This window comes from Hylobates moloch, unplaced genomic scaffold (genome assembly GCF_009828535.3).
Source record: "Hylobates moloch isolate HMO894 unplaced genomic scaffold, HMol_V3 SCAFFOLD_11, whole genome shotgun sequence".
Classification (NCBI taxonomy): domain Eukaryota; kingdom Metazoa; phylum Chordata; class Mammalia; order Primates; family Hylobatidae; genus Hylobates; species Hylobates moloch.
In genome coordinates this window covers 38,505,226-38,511,992 of record NW_026652286.1, presented here as the reverse complement: position 1 = coordinate 38,511,992, position 6,767 = coordinate 38,505,226, and positions in this window count along the sequence as shown.

Below are 6,767 nucleotides of genomic sequence, written 5' to 3'. Positions count from 1 at the left end.
TTTTTGCCCAGGCTAGAGTGCATTGGTGCCATCCGGCTCACTGCAGCCTCCGTCTCCTGGGTTCAAGCAATTCTCCTGCCTCAGCCTCCCGAGTAGCTGGGATTACAGGCACACGGCACCACACCCGGCTAATTTTTGTGTTTTTAGTAGAGACAGGGTTTCACCATGTTGGCTAGGCTGGTCTTGAACTCCTCACTGCGTGATTTGCCTGCCTCAGCCTCCCAAAGTATTGGGATTACAGGCGTGAGCCACTGCGCCTGGCCTAATTTTATATTTTTAGTAGAGATGGGGGTTTCACCATGTTGGCCAGGCTGGTCTCGAACTTGTGACCTCGGGTGATCTGTCCGTCTTGGCCTCCCAAAGCGCTGGGATTACAGGCCTGAGCCACCGTGCCCGGCCTAATGGTTTTATATATATAGGCAGCAGTGCTACATTCTCACATGCTTTATATGAAAAAGTGAGCTTGCTTTTGATAAGTTTCTTGATATTTTGTGTTTTTTTTTTTTTTTTTTTTTTTTAAACTCACACTACCCTGGATCACTTTTGGGATTGTCACAAAAGGTTAACTGTTACTGCTGTATGTGATATACCTTACTTATAAATAGTTCATTTGATTTCATTTTATTAAAAGTATTTAATTAATGAAAATCTTAGGTCTGGAAAAGTATAAAATAATGGCATATTTGTAAGATAATTTGGAATGTTTAGAAATTAAGCAAAATATTTTAGGAAGACCAGAGTAGCCTGTAGTTTAGATAACATTCCTTCACCAGGAATATTTTGAAGTACTGTTCTGAATTTGGGAGAAGGAAAGTCCCTGGATACTTTGGCTCTTAGATAGCAAGTTACTCAATGACATAGCTTGTTAAAGATCTGAAAGAGGCTGGGCGCAGTGGCTCACGCCTGTAATCCCAGCACTTTGGGAGGTAAAAGCAGGAAGAGGATCGCTCGTCCAGGAGTTTGAGACCAGCCTGGGCAACATAGGGAGACCCAGTCACTACAAAAAAATTATTTTTTTAGCCAGAGCCTCGCTCTGTCACCCAGGCTGGAATGCAGTGGCACAATCTTGGTTCGCTGCAACCTCTGCCTTCTGGGTTCAAGCAATTCTCCTGCCTCAGCCTCCGGAGTAGCTGGGACTACAGGCGCCCGCCACCACTCCTGGCTAATTTTTGTATTTTTGGTAGAGATGGGGTTTCACCTTGTTGGCCAGGCTGGTCTTGAACTCCTGACCTCAGGTGATCCACCCGCCTCTGCCTCCCAAAGTGTTGGGATTACAGGTGTGAGTCACGACGCCCGGCTGCTAAATGATTTCTAATAAAAAAGTTTTTTTTAAAGTTCCTAGTTGGAGGCCAGGTGCAGTGGCTCACGCCTGTAATCCAGCACTTTGGGAAGCCAAGGCAGGCAGATCACGAGGTTGGGAGTTCGAGACAAGCCTGGTCAACATAGTGAAACCCCGTCTCTACTAAAAATACGAAAAATTAGCCAGGTGTGGTGGTGGGTGCCTGTGATCCCAGCTACTTGGGAGATTGAGGCAGGAGAATCGCTTGAACCCGGGAGGCAGAGGTGCAGTGAGCCAAGATCACGTCATTGCATTCCAGCCTGGGCAACAGTGTGAGACTCCGTCTCAAAAAAAGAAAAATAAAATAAAAGTTCTGGCTGGGCGTGGTGGCTCACGCCTGTAATCCCAGTACTTTGGGAGGCTGAGGCGGGTGGATCATGAGGTCAGGAGATCAAGACCATCCTGGCAGGCCGGGCGCGGTGGCTCAAGCCTGTAATCCCAGCACTTTGGGAGGCCGAGGCGGGCGGATCACAAGGTCAGGAGATCGAGACCATCCTGGCTAACACGGTGAAACCGCGTCTCTACTAAAAATACAAAAAAGTAGCCGGGCGTGTTGGCGGGCGCCTGTAGTCCCAGCTACTCGGGAGGCTGAGGCAGGAGAATGGCATGAACCCGGGAGCCGGAGCTTGCAGTGAGCCGAGATCGTGCCACTGCACTCCATCCTGGGCGACAGAGCGAGACTCCGTCTCAAAAAAAAAAAAAAAAAAAAGACCATCCCGGCTAACATGGTGAAACCCCGTTTCTACTAAAAATACAGAAAATTAGCCGGGCATGGTGGTGGGTGCCTGTAGTTCCAGCTACTCAGGAGGCTGAGGCAGAATGGCGTGAACCTGGGAGGCAGAGCTTGCAGTGAGCAGAGATCACACCACTGCACTCCAGCCTGGGCGACAGCAAGACTCCATCTTAAAAATAAAATAAAATAACATAAAATTTCCTAGTTGGAAAGCATAAAAATAATATTTTAAAATTATTTTTATTGTTATTATTTTTTGAGACAGGGTTTCACACTTGTTACCCAGGCTGGAGTGCAGTAGTATGAACATGGCTCATGGCAGCCTTGACTCTCCTGGGATTAAGCTATCCTCCTGCCTCAGCCTCCCAACTAGCTGGGACTACAGGCGTGCACCACCACACCTGGCTAAGTTTTTGACTTTTTGTAGAGACGAGGTCTGTCTTTGTTGCCCAGCCTTGTCTCCCAAAGTGCTAGAATTACAGGTGTGAGCCACTGCACCTGGCATATTACTGTTTTTTTAACAAAGGCAGAGGGACACAGTGAAGAGCCTTAGCCTTGTCCTGAGTCTTCGACTATAATGACTTAACCTCACTATGCCTCATATTTCATGTAGCCAAAGTAGATGTCATATTTGCCTTTGTCAAATTCTTTTTTTTTTTTTTTTTTTTTTTTTTTTTTATGGGGTTTTTCCCTTTTTTTCCGACGTTGGGTGTAATGGGGTAGTTTTTTCCGCCCCCCACCCCCCCCCCCCCGCAGGCGATTCTCCTGCCTCAGCCTCTTGAGTAGCTGGGATTACAGGTATGCATCACCACATCTGGCTAATTTTGTATTTTTAGTAGAGACAGGGTTTCTCCATGTTGGTAGGCTGGTCTCGAACTCCCGACCTCAGGTGATCTGCCCACCTTGGTCTCCCTAAGTGCTGGGATTACAGGTGTGAGCCACTGTGTCCGGCTTGTCAAATGCTTTAGTAACAAGAAAGGTTAGACGTTCCTTGGCTCTTGAAATTACTTGGTTGTATTTTATGTAAAAATCTGATAGCACAGGATTCTTCTACCTCCTATGTTCCTTAAAAATGGTCTGAAGTATAGTAGCTAATTGAAAGTCTCTTTGGTTATATTTCAATGGAGAGAAATAATACAAAGTTACAGTTTTGGCCGGGTGCGATGGCTCAGGCCTGTAATCCCAGCACTTTGGGAGGCCAAGGTGGATGGATCACCTGAGGTCAGGCGTTTAAGACCAGCCTGGTCAACATGGCAAAACCCTGTCTCTACTAAAATACAAAAATTAGCCAGGCATGGTGCTGCGTGCCTGTAGTCCCAGCTACTCAGGAGGCTGAGGCATGAGAACCGCTTGAACCTGGGAGGCAGTGGCTGAAGTGAGCCAAGATTGCTCCACTGCATTCTAGCCTGGGCAACAGCAAGATTCTGTCTCAAAAAAAAAAAAAAAAAAAGTTACGGACTTGAAGAGTATGTTTTAAAAGATACTGGCGTTAGTGATTACATTGGAAAATGTGGGTCCAGAGGGAAAACTGATTTTGAAGACGTGAGTTACATACAGAGTGTCTAGTTTGAGGAGCTGGTAAACATCAAGTAGAAAAAGTCTAGCAGGCAATTGGAATGTGGAGCTGAAGTTTAGGAGAGAAAGCAGCAATGGAAAAGTGATATTCTTCTGCAGGAAGGTGATTACAGTAAGTAGTATGATCCAAAGGTATGGGATGGACTAGAGGGCTAAACTTTCAACCATGCCTATTTTGAGTACTTTGATAAACATCTGAAAAAGCAGACTGGAGATTTTGTGCATAAAAGTAATAGAGAAGCAAAGAAAGATCATTTTAAGAAGGTTGCTTGTGGTTAGTGGTTAGTTTCCTTTTTCTTTTTCTTTTTTTCTTGAGACGGAGTCTCACTGTTGCCCAGGCTGGAGTGCAGTGGCACTGTGTCAGCTCACTGCAACCTCCATCTCCTGGGTTCAAGCAGTTCTCCTGCCTCAGCCTCCCTAGTAGCTGGGATAACAAGGCAACCACCACCACGTCTGGCTAATTTTTTTATATTTTTAGTAGAGAAGGGGTTTCATCACGTTGGCCAGGCTGGTCTCGAACTCCTGACCTCAGGTGATTTGCCCTCCTCGGCCTCCCAAAGTGTTGGGATTACAGGCGTGAGCCTCCACACCAGGCCTAATTTCCTTTTTCTTACATAGATTTAATAAATTCTCTACCAAAGAGCATGAATTACTTTTGAAAATGAGTAAAAAAATTTTAGAAAAAAGAAAGGGGTGTTGATACTCCTAAATGAGGGAGGTTAAACAAACTGAAGACTTTCTGGGAAAATGCCTTAAAGTATTGGTAACCTTGGAAAAGCAATTTCTAATTTTTTTCTTTTAATTTTTTTGAGACAGTCTCTGTCTCCCAGCTGTAGTGCAGTGGTGCTATCTCGGCTCACTGCAACTTCTGCCTCCCAGGTTCAAGCGATTCTCCTGCCTCAGCCTCCCAAGTAGCTGGGATTACAAGCGTGTGCCACCATGCCCAGCTAATTTTTGTATTTTTAGGGACGGGTTCCACCATGTTGGCCAGGATGCTCTCCATCTGTTGACTTCGTGATCTGCCCTCCTCAGCCTCCCAAAGTACTGGGATTGCAGGTATGAACCATCGTGCCCAGCCTTTTAATTTTTAAAATTATTATTATTATTATTTATTTATTTATTTATTTTTTGAGACACAGTCTCGCTCTGTCGCCCAGGCTGGAGTGCATTGGCGCGATTTCGGCCCACTGCAACCTCCGCCTCCCAGGTTCACGCCATTCTCCTGCCTCAGCCTCTCCGAGTAGCTGGGACTACAGGCGCCCGCCACCACGCCCGGCTAATTTTTTTTTGTATTTTTAGTAGAGACGGGGTTTCACCGTGGTCTCGATCTCCTGACCTCATGATCCGCCCGCCTCGGCCTCCCAAAGTGCTGGGATTACAAGCGTGAGCCACCGCGCCCGGCTCTTTACCTGTACATTTTGTAAAAAGTAGAGGTTCCTCTTCAAAAACTTTCCTACCTGTCTAATTAGGAATAAATAGTTACTTCTCTTAGAAGCAAAATTTATTCAAAGACCTGTGCTTACATTCTTAAATATCTGCTAGCCATAATAAAGAAATCCATGTATTTTATGTTCTTAGCTCCCACAATTTAGCCTAAATATTTGCCCTGGCATGCTTATACTGGTCCAAGCAAGCATTAAGTCATAGCCTTCCTTATTTAAAGGTGTTTTTACCTTTCTCAGCATTCCACAAGTTACTTCCTCCTTCCTTTGTTCTCCTCTGACTTTGTCTCTTTTAAAAAGTTCTAAGTCGCTAGCCAATCAGTACAAATACAAAATGTGAGATCCCGTTCCAGCCAGTGGAAACCGGACACAGTAGTAAGGTGGATGCGTCAGGTTATAAATGACCCTGTCTCCTTTGTTCGGTGTACTCTCATGGCAAAACTGCTGACCAGTGTACCCTTTCTGCAGAAAGTAAAAATGGCTTTGTTGAGGAAATTAAATTTATGTTCAATTGCTATTCCTTTACGACACCGAGGAACAAACATTTCAAACAATTTATTCAAGCATGGATCATTGGCTTTTTTTTTTTTAAGTCTGTCATTGTTTATTTTTTTAATCAAAATTTAAAACAGCCGGGCGCGGTGGCTCACGCTTGTAATCCCAGCACTTTGGGAGGCCGAGGCGGGCGGATCACGAGGTCAGGAGATCGAGACCACGGTGAAACCCCGTCTCTACTAAAAATACAAAAAATTAGCTGGGCGTGGTGGCAGGCGCCTGTAGTTCCAGCTACTCGGAGAGGCTGAGGCAGGAGAATGGCATGAACCCGGGAGGCAGAGCTTGCAGTGAGCCGAGATCGCGCCACTGCACTCCAGCCTGGGTGACAGAGCGAGACTCCGTCTCAAAAAAAAAAAAAAAAATTTATAACAATGTAATGAATAAAATACCAACCATCCATATTCCCACCACCCAGAATCACCAACTTTTAACACTGTTTCATATTTACTTCCATATATATATAGATGGAATATACATATATATACACACGTACATAGACTATATATATATACACACATATATACAGAATATATATATACACACATATATAGAATATATATATACACACATATATACAGAATATATATACACACATATATATAGAATATATACACACATATATAGAATATATATATACACACATATATAGAATTTATATAGAGAGAATATATATATATATATATACACACACACACACACACACATAGTTTTTTTTTTTTCTTGAGACGGAGTTTCGCTCCTGTTGCCCAGGCTGGAGTGCAATGGCACGATCTCAGCTCACTGCAACCTCCGCCTCCCGGGTTCAAGCAATTCTCCTGCCTCAGCCTCCCAAGTAGCTGTGATTAAAGGTGCCCGCCATCACGCCCAGCTAATTTTTGTATTTTTATTTTTTTTTTATTTTTTGAGACAGAGTCTCACACGGTTGCCCAGGCTGGAGTGCAATGGCACGATCTCGGCTAACTGCAACCTCCGGCTCCCAGGTTCAAGAGATTCTCCTGGCCGGGCGCGGTGGCTCACGCCTGTAATCCCAGCACTTTGGGAGGCCGAGGCGGGCGGATCACGAGGTCAGGAGATCGAGACCACAGTGAAACCCCGTCTCTACTAAAAATACAAAAAATTAGCC